Here is an 8,319-nt window from a genome sequence, read left to right as displayed (position 1 = left end):
GCGGCGACTTGGCGGCGGGGCGGCTTGCGGTGGGGTGGGGCTCCAAGGGGCGGGGTGGCGGTGGCTTTAAAGGGGGGGTGCCTTGGGGGAGGGGGCACGGTGGGGACGAGGAGTCTGAGCCGGACTCCTGTCGGCGGCGGCGGCGCGGCAATCTCCTGCCAGGAGATGGCGGCGCGGGGCGAGGTGGGCGGCGGCTGGGCTTTGGCCCAGTCGGCCTAGGCGCGCTCCTTAAAAAACAATTCCACCGAAACTCAGAAAAATCCTAGGAAATAAAATAAAATTCTAAAAATGCCAAAACAAATTTTCACCGTCTAAATAAAATATTCAGAACAAGATGAACATTTTCTTGGCCGTAAAATGCAATTTTGGAAAACGTGCAATTTTTCTAATGCAAATAAAATCCAAATAAAATCAAATAAATGATTTTAATATTTTTCCTCCAATATTTCAATTATTTTGGAGAAGTCATATTATCTCCTCGCATATATTTTTAATTATGAAATATTTTCGGAGAGAAAAATAATTAAAACCAAAATCCTCGTTTCAATATTTGGAAAAACCCAAATATGAGAAAAGGGAAATCCCCAACTCTCTCCGAGGGTCCTTGAGTTGCTTAGGATTTTCGAGGATTGCAGAACGAAAATGCAATAAAATATGATATGCATGGATGATCTATGTATAACATTCCAAATTGAAAATTTGGGATGTTACAAACCTACCCCCCCCCCTTAAGATGAATCTCGCCCTCGAGATTCGGGTTGCCTAGAAAATAGGTGTGGGTGGTGCTTGCGGAGATCATCCTCTCGTTCCCACGTGGCTTCATCCTCGGTATGGTGGCTCCACTGAACTTTGCAAAACTTGATGACCTTGCCGCGGGTGACTCAACTGGCAAACTCTAAAATCTTGACTAGCTTCTCCTCATAATTCAAATCACTGTCCAACTGAATCGCCTCCAAGGGTATTGTATCTCTTAACGGTATATCGACCATCTCAGCATGACACTTCTTTAACTACGAAACGTGGAACACGTCATGAACTCCTGACAATCCTTCAGGCAACTCCAACTTGTAGGCAACTTCTCCCATCTGTTCCAAAACACAATACGGTCCTACAAATCTCGGGGCTGACTTTCCTTTAACTCCAAAACGTTTCACTCCTCGCAAGGGTGATACTCGCAGATATGCTCTGACTCCAATTTCATAGGTTACTTCCTTGCGTTTCGAATCTGCATAACTCTTCTGTCTAGACTAAGCTATCTTCATTCTATCCCGAATCAGTTTAACCTTCTCTTCAGACTCCTTGATTAAGTCTGGTCCAAAGAATTGTCGGTCTCCAACTTCATCCCACATCAACGGTGTTCTGCACCTTCATCCATATAGGGCTTTGAACGGTGCCATCTTCAAGTGGCTTGGTAGCTATTGTTGTATGAGAACTCTGCGTAAGGCAAATTGTCATCCCAACTAGATCCATAATCTAGCGCACAGGCTCTCAACATGTCCTTCAGAATCTGATTGACTCTCTCGGTCTGTCCATCCGTCTGCGGATGAAATGCTGTAGTGAACTCTAATCTCATACCCAAAGTCTGGTGTAACTGATGCCAAAACTATGAGGTAAACTGCGTTCCTTTGTCCGATACGATGGTCCTCGGGACTCCATACAGACATACGATCCTGGACATATATATCTTGGCCAACTTCGCACTTGTATAAGTAGTTTTCACTGGGATAAAGTGAGCCACTTTGGTCAAACGATCAACTACTACCCATATGGAATTCTATCCTGATTTGGTCCCGGGCAATCCGGTGATAAAGTCCATGCCAAGTTTATCACACTTCCATTCGGGTATCGGCATAGGCTGTAACAATCCTGCTGGCTTTTGATGCTCTGCCTTCACTCTGTGCAATACATCACATAAGGCTACATACTCGGCCATATCCTTCTTCATACCAGTCCACTAGAAACGTTCCTTCAAATCCAAGTACATCTTGGTGTTTCTGGGGTGTATCGAGTAGGGTGAGTCATGAGCCTCCTGTAGTATTAACTTCCTGATCTCTGTGTTATTGGGCACGTATATCCGGTCCTCAAACCATAAGGTATCATGCTCATCCTCACGAAAACCTTTGGCCTTTCCTTTGCTCATCTTCTCCTTTATCTCGGCAATCTCTTTGTCATCCTTCAGAGCTTCTCGAATCTTTCCCAATAATGTAGACTGTACCTCCATTGTTGCAACAAAAACTCTAGGAACAATATCTAATCGAAGTTCCATGACATCCTCTGCTAACTCCTTTGGCACTCCCTTACTTGCAAGGATATTAGCATAACTCTTCCGGCTCAAAGCGTCGGCTACGACATTGGCCTTTCCTGGATGATAGTGCATTTTCATGTCATAATCCTTTATAAGCTCCAACCATCTCCTTTGCCTAAGGTTCAGTTCCTTCTGTGTGAAGATGTACTTCAAACTCTTATGATCCATGTACACATCACAACGGTTTCCAATAAGGTAACGTCTCCAAGTCTTCAATGCATGCACTACAGCTGCTAACTCCATATCATGCGTGGCATAATTCAACTCGTGAGGTTTTAGTTGTCGTGAGGCATATGAAACAACTCTTCCGTCCTGCATAAGTACACATCCAAGTCCTTAAGCGAGAGGCGTCGCAATAAACTTGGAAGTCCTTATGTATATCTGGCAGCGTCAGTATGGGGGCTGTAGTCAAACGTTTCTTCAACTCCTGAAAGCTTGCCTCGCAGTCTTCTGTCCATTTAAACTTGGTATCCTTCTTCAATAACTCCGTCATTGGCTTCGCAATTTTGGAAAAATTCTCAACGAATCTTCGATAGTATCCGGTGAGTCCAAGAAAACTGCGGATCTCGCTAACTAAAGTGGGTGCCAACCATCCAGTGACTGATTGAACCTTGGTGGGGTCTACTGCTATACCTTCTCCTGATATAACATGTCCAAGGAACCCGACTTCCTTCAACCAAAACTCGCATTTGCTGAACTTGGCATACAACTGATGTTCCCTGAGTTTCTCGAGAACTAAACGCAAATGCTCCTTGTGCTCCTCTTCATTCTTCGAGTATACCATAATATCATCAATGAATACCACAACAAACTTGTCCAAATATTCCATGAACACCTTGTTCATCATGCTCATGAAATAGGCAGGGGCGTTGGTCAGCCCAAACGACATGACCGTATACTCGTATAATCCGTACCGCGTGGTGAATGATGTCTTTGGTATATGCTTCTCTCGAATCTTCAACTGATGCTATCCCGATCGCAAATCGATCTTTGAAAACACTTTAGCTCCTTGCAGCTGATCAAACAGATCATTGATCATCGGCAGTGGGTACTTGTTCTTGATCATCACTTCATTCAAGGCCCGATAATCAACAACCATTCTTAGGGATTTATCCTTCTTCTCAACCAAAAGCACAGGGGCTCCCCAAGGTGATGAACTCCTTCGAATGTATCATTTCTCCAACAACTCCTTGATCTGTTTCTTAATTTCTTCCAGATCATTTGCGGGCATCCGATAGGGTGTCTTGGATGTTGGCCCTGTACCTGGCAATAGCTCTATGAAAAACTCAATGTCTCGATCCGGTGGCATGCCTGGTAACTCCTCTAGAAAAACATCCGGGTAATCCTTCACTACAGGCACTTCCTCCTGAACAACTCCCGTGAGGGTATTCACTTGGCTCCTCCTAGGCACGTGCCTAGATACATAATTAATCCTTTTTCCCTCCGGGGTGGTGAGATAAATCGACTTACTAGCACAATCAATACTTCCTCCATACTTTGACATCCAGTCCATGCCTAATATCACATCCAATCCTTGTGACTCCAAGATAATTAGGTCTGACGGAAAAACATGGGTGCCAATGGTTAGGGGTATCTGGTCACACCATCGGCTAGCCATAAACTCTGCTCCAGGTGAACTTACTAAGAGAGGGGTCCTAAGGGTTTGGTTTGGTAGTTTAAACTTATCCACAAATACCCTTGATATGTATGAATGAGATGCACCAGTATCAAATAGAACAAGAGCGGTAAATGACTTAACCAAAAACTTACCTATTACCGCGTCTGGCTGCTCTTCAACCTCCTCCACGTTAACATGGTTCACTTGTCCTTTGTTGAATGGATTGGGCTTCTTCCCAGCTCTCCCATTTCCGTTTCCATTCTTTCCTTCAGGGCACTCCGTGGCATAGTGTCCAGTCTTCCCGCACTTGAAACAAGTAACGTGACTTAGATCTCTTTTGGCGGGTGTGGCTGGATTGGGGCGGTTCTGATTGTTATTGGCTCCGTTCCCATTCCCATTCTTAGTACCATTGTGATTATGCGATCCTCCTCTGGTGTGGTTATGACCTCCATGGTTATGAACAAGTCCTCCCGAGTTCGGGGTTAGGCGAGGCTTCTGCTGAGATCCTGAGTTATACCTCCCTTGTCCATACTTCCTCTTACGGCTCTCAATCTGCTGCTTCTTCCCTTCAATCATAAGAGCCTTATCTACCAACTCCTGGTAGTTGGTGAATGTTGCCACCATCAACTGCATGCTCATCTCATCATTCAGCCCTTCCATAAACTTCTCCTGCTTTGCGGCATCTGTAGTCACATCGTCAGGGGCATAGCGGGATAGCTTGCTAAACTCATCCATGTACTGAGCCACAGTATGGTTCCCCTGGCGTAAGTTGCGAAACTCACGCTTCTTCGTACTCATAGCTCCAGTGGAGACATGGGCTGTGCGGAAAGCTTGCTGAAACTGGTCCCATGTCACTGTGGCTATAGGGTAGGTGACAGTGTAATTCTCCCACCATGATGCTGCTGGTCCATCCAACTGATGTGCGGCAAAACACACCTTCTCAACATCAGTGCATCCTGTAGTGGTTAACTCCCTTCCAATCCTACGGAGCCAATCATCTGCAACTATAGGCTCGGTGCTACTGGAAAACACCGGTGGCTACAACCTCAAAAATCAGGCTAAGTTATCAACTGGTGGTGGTGGTGGATTGTTGTTGTTGTTGTTTTTGTTGTTGTTGTGGTTCTGAACTAGCAACTGCATCAGGGTGTTCTGTTGCTGGATCAACTGAGTGAGCTCCGGTGGGAAGGCAAATCCGGGGTCATGTCTTGGAGGCATCTGATGGGTTTAGATGGAAGATATTAGAATAGAATGAGGTCTAATGAGAAGGCACTGCCCATATGCATAAGAGACAAACACAATCATTTCACTCAATCAATCAAGCAAGGCATACAATCGATCTAACTATCGCAAAGGTGCTCGGACTACTCTATTTACATGGTGGAATACTACTAATCATTGGATGGTCATCTAGAAATTTGGATCGGTGGAAGACTCCATGATATCTGCTCCAGCTTCATCTTCATAGTCATCATCACTCGGATCGGAGTCGGTGTCGTCGATGATGATGTAGTCCTCCGGACGAATCTCCTTGGGTTCTTCATCTTCTTCTACTGGAGTGGGGTCTCCCATTAATATTCTGATCTTCTTAATCAGGTCGTCATTCTTCTCCAGTAGTGTCGCAATTTCCTCCTCATATCCATCGCGTGTAGACTTAAGTTCTTCTTCCAGCTCGATGATCCTTGTCTTCGCCTTCTTCAAATCTATCATGTCTGCGCACATCTGATTCTCCTGGCGTCGAATGTGTTGGTTTAACTCCTGGATGAAAGCTGCAATTGAACTATCCTTCCTGGTGCTGATCATCTCCCATTGCTCGTCTCGGCGCCCACATATTTGATAGATAGTGTCCTTAAGATCCTTGTGATATACTTCTCCAATGCGTCCCATGGTGATGTGAGCTGCCATACTCTTTCCTAAACTCCAGGTTGGTGCGTCGAAGGAAAACTCTATAGGTTTAGTGACTGGCGTGAAGTTCCTTCCTAGAACTTGAACTTGAATCATCCATCGCTCCTCTTCTGGTAAAGTGGCGTTGTAGGTCCCGGTGAAGCTTGGTATTCCTATGTTCAGGTACCTAGAGACTTCCTTCAAGTGTCGTCCAAAAGGTGCTTCTTCATCCGGTTGTGCAAACTTGTTCTTCATCTCCGCCATCCTAAAGAGTAGAAAATGGAGAGGAGTCAGAAATGAGAAGAGAATAGTGATCTAGGGCTTTAGTTTAGTGGTCGTGTCCTACACTCAGCGTGTGCTCTGATACCATCTTTGTAGCAACCCGACCTCAACGGTCAACTCTCTGTGCTTCCGTGTCATCCCTGGATCGGTAATGCTGACACACACAGTACTCGAAGGATTTATAACAGAGTAGCAATCACACACTTATTACAGCGAATGTCTCAAAAGAGAACTTATTACAATAATATGGCTTAAGGCCATCTAATACGATAACAACGGAAGGCTTGGAAGATGAAGTGAGTCCATCAACTCCAACGGCATAGCTGAGCTGCACGACAACGACCTAACGAACCTTACTCCTCGTCTGAAAAGTCTGCAACATAATACGTTGCAGCCCGAAAATGGGTCAGCACATGGAATATGCTGGCAAAGTAACACAGTAGAGCAAGAACAGAATAATGCTATTACTACCTGCAAATTTGGCTGGTGGAAAGCTCTACGGTTACAGTTTTGCGAAAAGCCAATTTTTTCCTACAACAAAGGAATATATTTTAATTTAACTATCATGGTAGTTGAAACATCATTGAGAAGGTTCCTCCAACTCAACCCCAATTAAAGTGATTAATAACCCATCAATATTAATTAAGAGTGATGAGATACTTAAGATACTTCAAGTACTAGATACTCAAGATTGTCCATAACCGGGGACACGGCTAACCATGATTAGTTTATACACTCTGCAGAGGTTTGCGCACTTTCCCCCACAAGACTCGATCGCCTCCGTTAAATTTCTCGCACTGCATGATGTTTGAGAAACGGATGACCGAGACACAGTCTTTCAGAAACATTAACTCTCTACTCCAGGTAGACCATACCAAACCTACAAAACCCACTACCTGCTGATCTACCTCTTCAAGAGCTTCACGTAACTTACTCAACCATGCTAGAGCCCATAATAGCTTGTGGCTGCACACGGAAGTTTCTAGCATAAATAATCTCAACTCCCTTTGAGCCTGGGTGGCGGTCCATAGGAAGATCACACGGGTACTCCGGGATTTCCAAAAATACAGGCAACACTGGGTACTCCAGATGCCTCAATCCACCCAGATGTAAATTTAAGTTGCCACCTTAAGTTGAACCATTAATTAACAATCTCACATTTGTCATGGATTTCACTCACCCAAACCACGTCTACGAGCATAGCATAGCAATATAAGCAAAGCGTAGAAGTAACTCCCAAGGGTTGAATGTAATAGGGTAATAGGTTCTACCTCATCAACTACTTCCCAACCCACAAGTTAATGTCATCCTAATCATGCAATGTTTGAGGATTGGAACTAATGCATAAAAACTGGGTGATAAAGGGGTATGATCAAAGTGTTACTTGCCTTGCTCACTATCCGCGTAACCTAGAGACTCCAAATAACATGCTTCACACTCTGGAAATTCTATTGCAAACAAACAATAGCATACATAAGAAATCAAGCTAGGAACACGGGTAAATCTCAAATAAGAAGATCTAACCAGAAAGTTCAACTTAAGAACTCTGGTTTGCAAAAAGAATCAAATCGAACGGAGCAACGAAACTCAAATGGTGAAAGAAACAAGATCCGTTTACTAATCTGGACCTAGGTCAAATTTTACAGTAGCAAAAACTTGTGCAAGTTGGTTAAGCGGAAAGAGGGTCTCGAGACGAAGATCTAGGCGCTTGAATCGCCTGATTCCGACTAACGAGTGAAAAGAAAAACTAAAACGAAAATCGGATCAGAAATCGCGATCAGAAATAATCGCGGATTAAATCTGATTAAAGAAAACTGACGAAAAGGCTAACGAACGAGTGTTCGTTATCTGTAACTAATGGGCGAAAACCGTTCATTAAAACGAACGTCCGGACGAACGTCCGCTAAAAAAAGAAAAACCGGAAAGAAAAACTCGCGAACCGAAAAAAACGACTAGGGTTTTCTAACGAAAACTGAACCGATTTTCAAAAAAAAACCGAACGCGCTAACCTCCGGCGAGGTCCGGCATGGCGGGGCTCCGGCGAGGGGTGGCGTGGCGGCTCGTGGCGAGGGTGGCGTGGCAGCGCGGTAAGGTGGTGGTGGCGCGGCGGCTTGCGGCGGGGTGGGGCTCCAAGGGGCAGGGTGGCGGCCGCTTTAAAGGGGGGAGGGGCGGGGTGGTGCCTTGGGGGAGGGGGCACGGCGGGGACGAGGAGTTCGAGCCGGACTCCTATCGT

The sequence above is a fragment of the Triticum dicoccoides genome, chromosome 4A (genome assembly GCF_002162155.2).
Source record: "Triticum dicoccoides isolate Atlit2015 ecotype Zavitan chromosome 4A, WEW_v2.0, whole genome shotgun sequence".
Taxonomy (NCBI): Eukaryota; Viridiplantae; Streptophyta; class Magnoliopsida; order Poales; family Poaceae; genus Triticum; species Triticum dicoccoides.
This window is presented reverse-complemented; position numbering follows the sequence as displayed.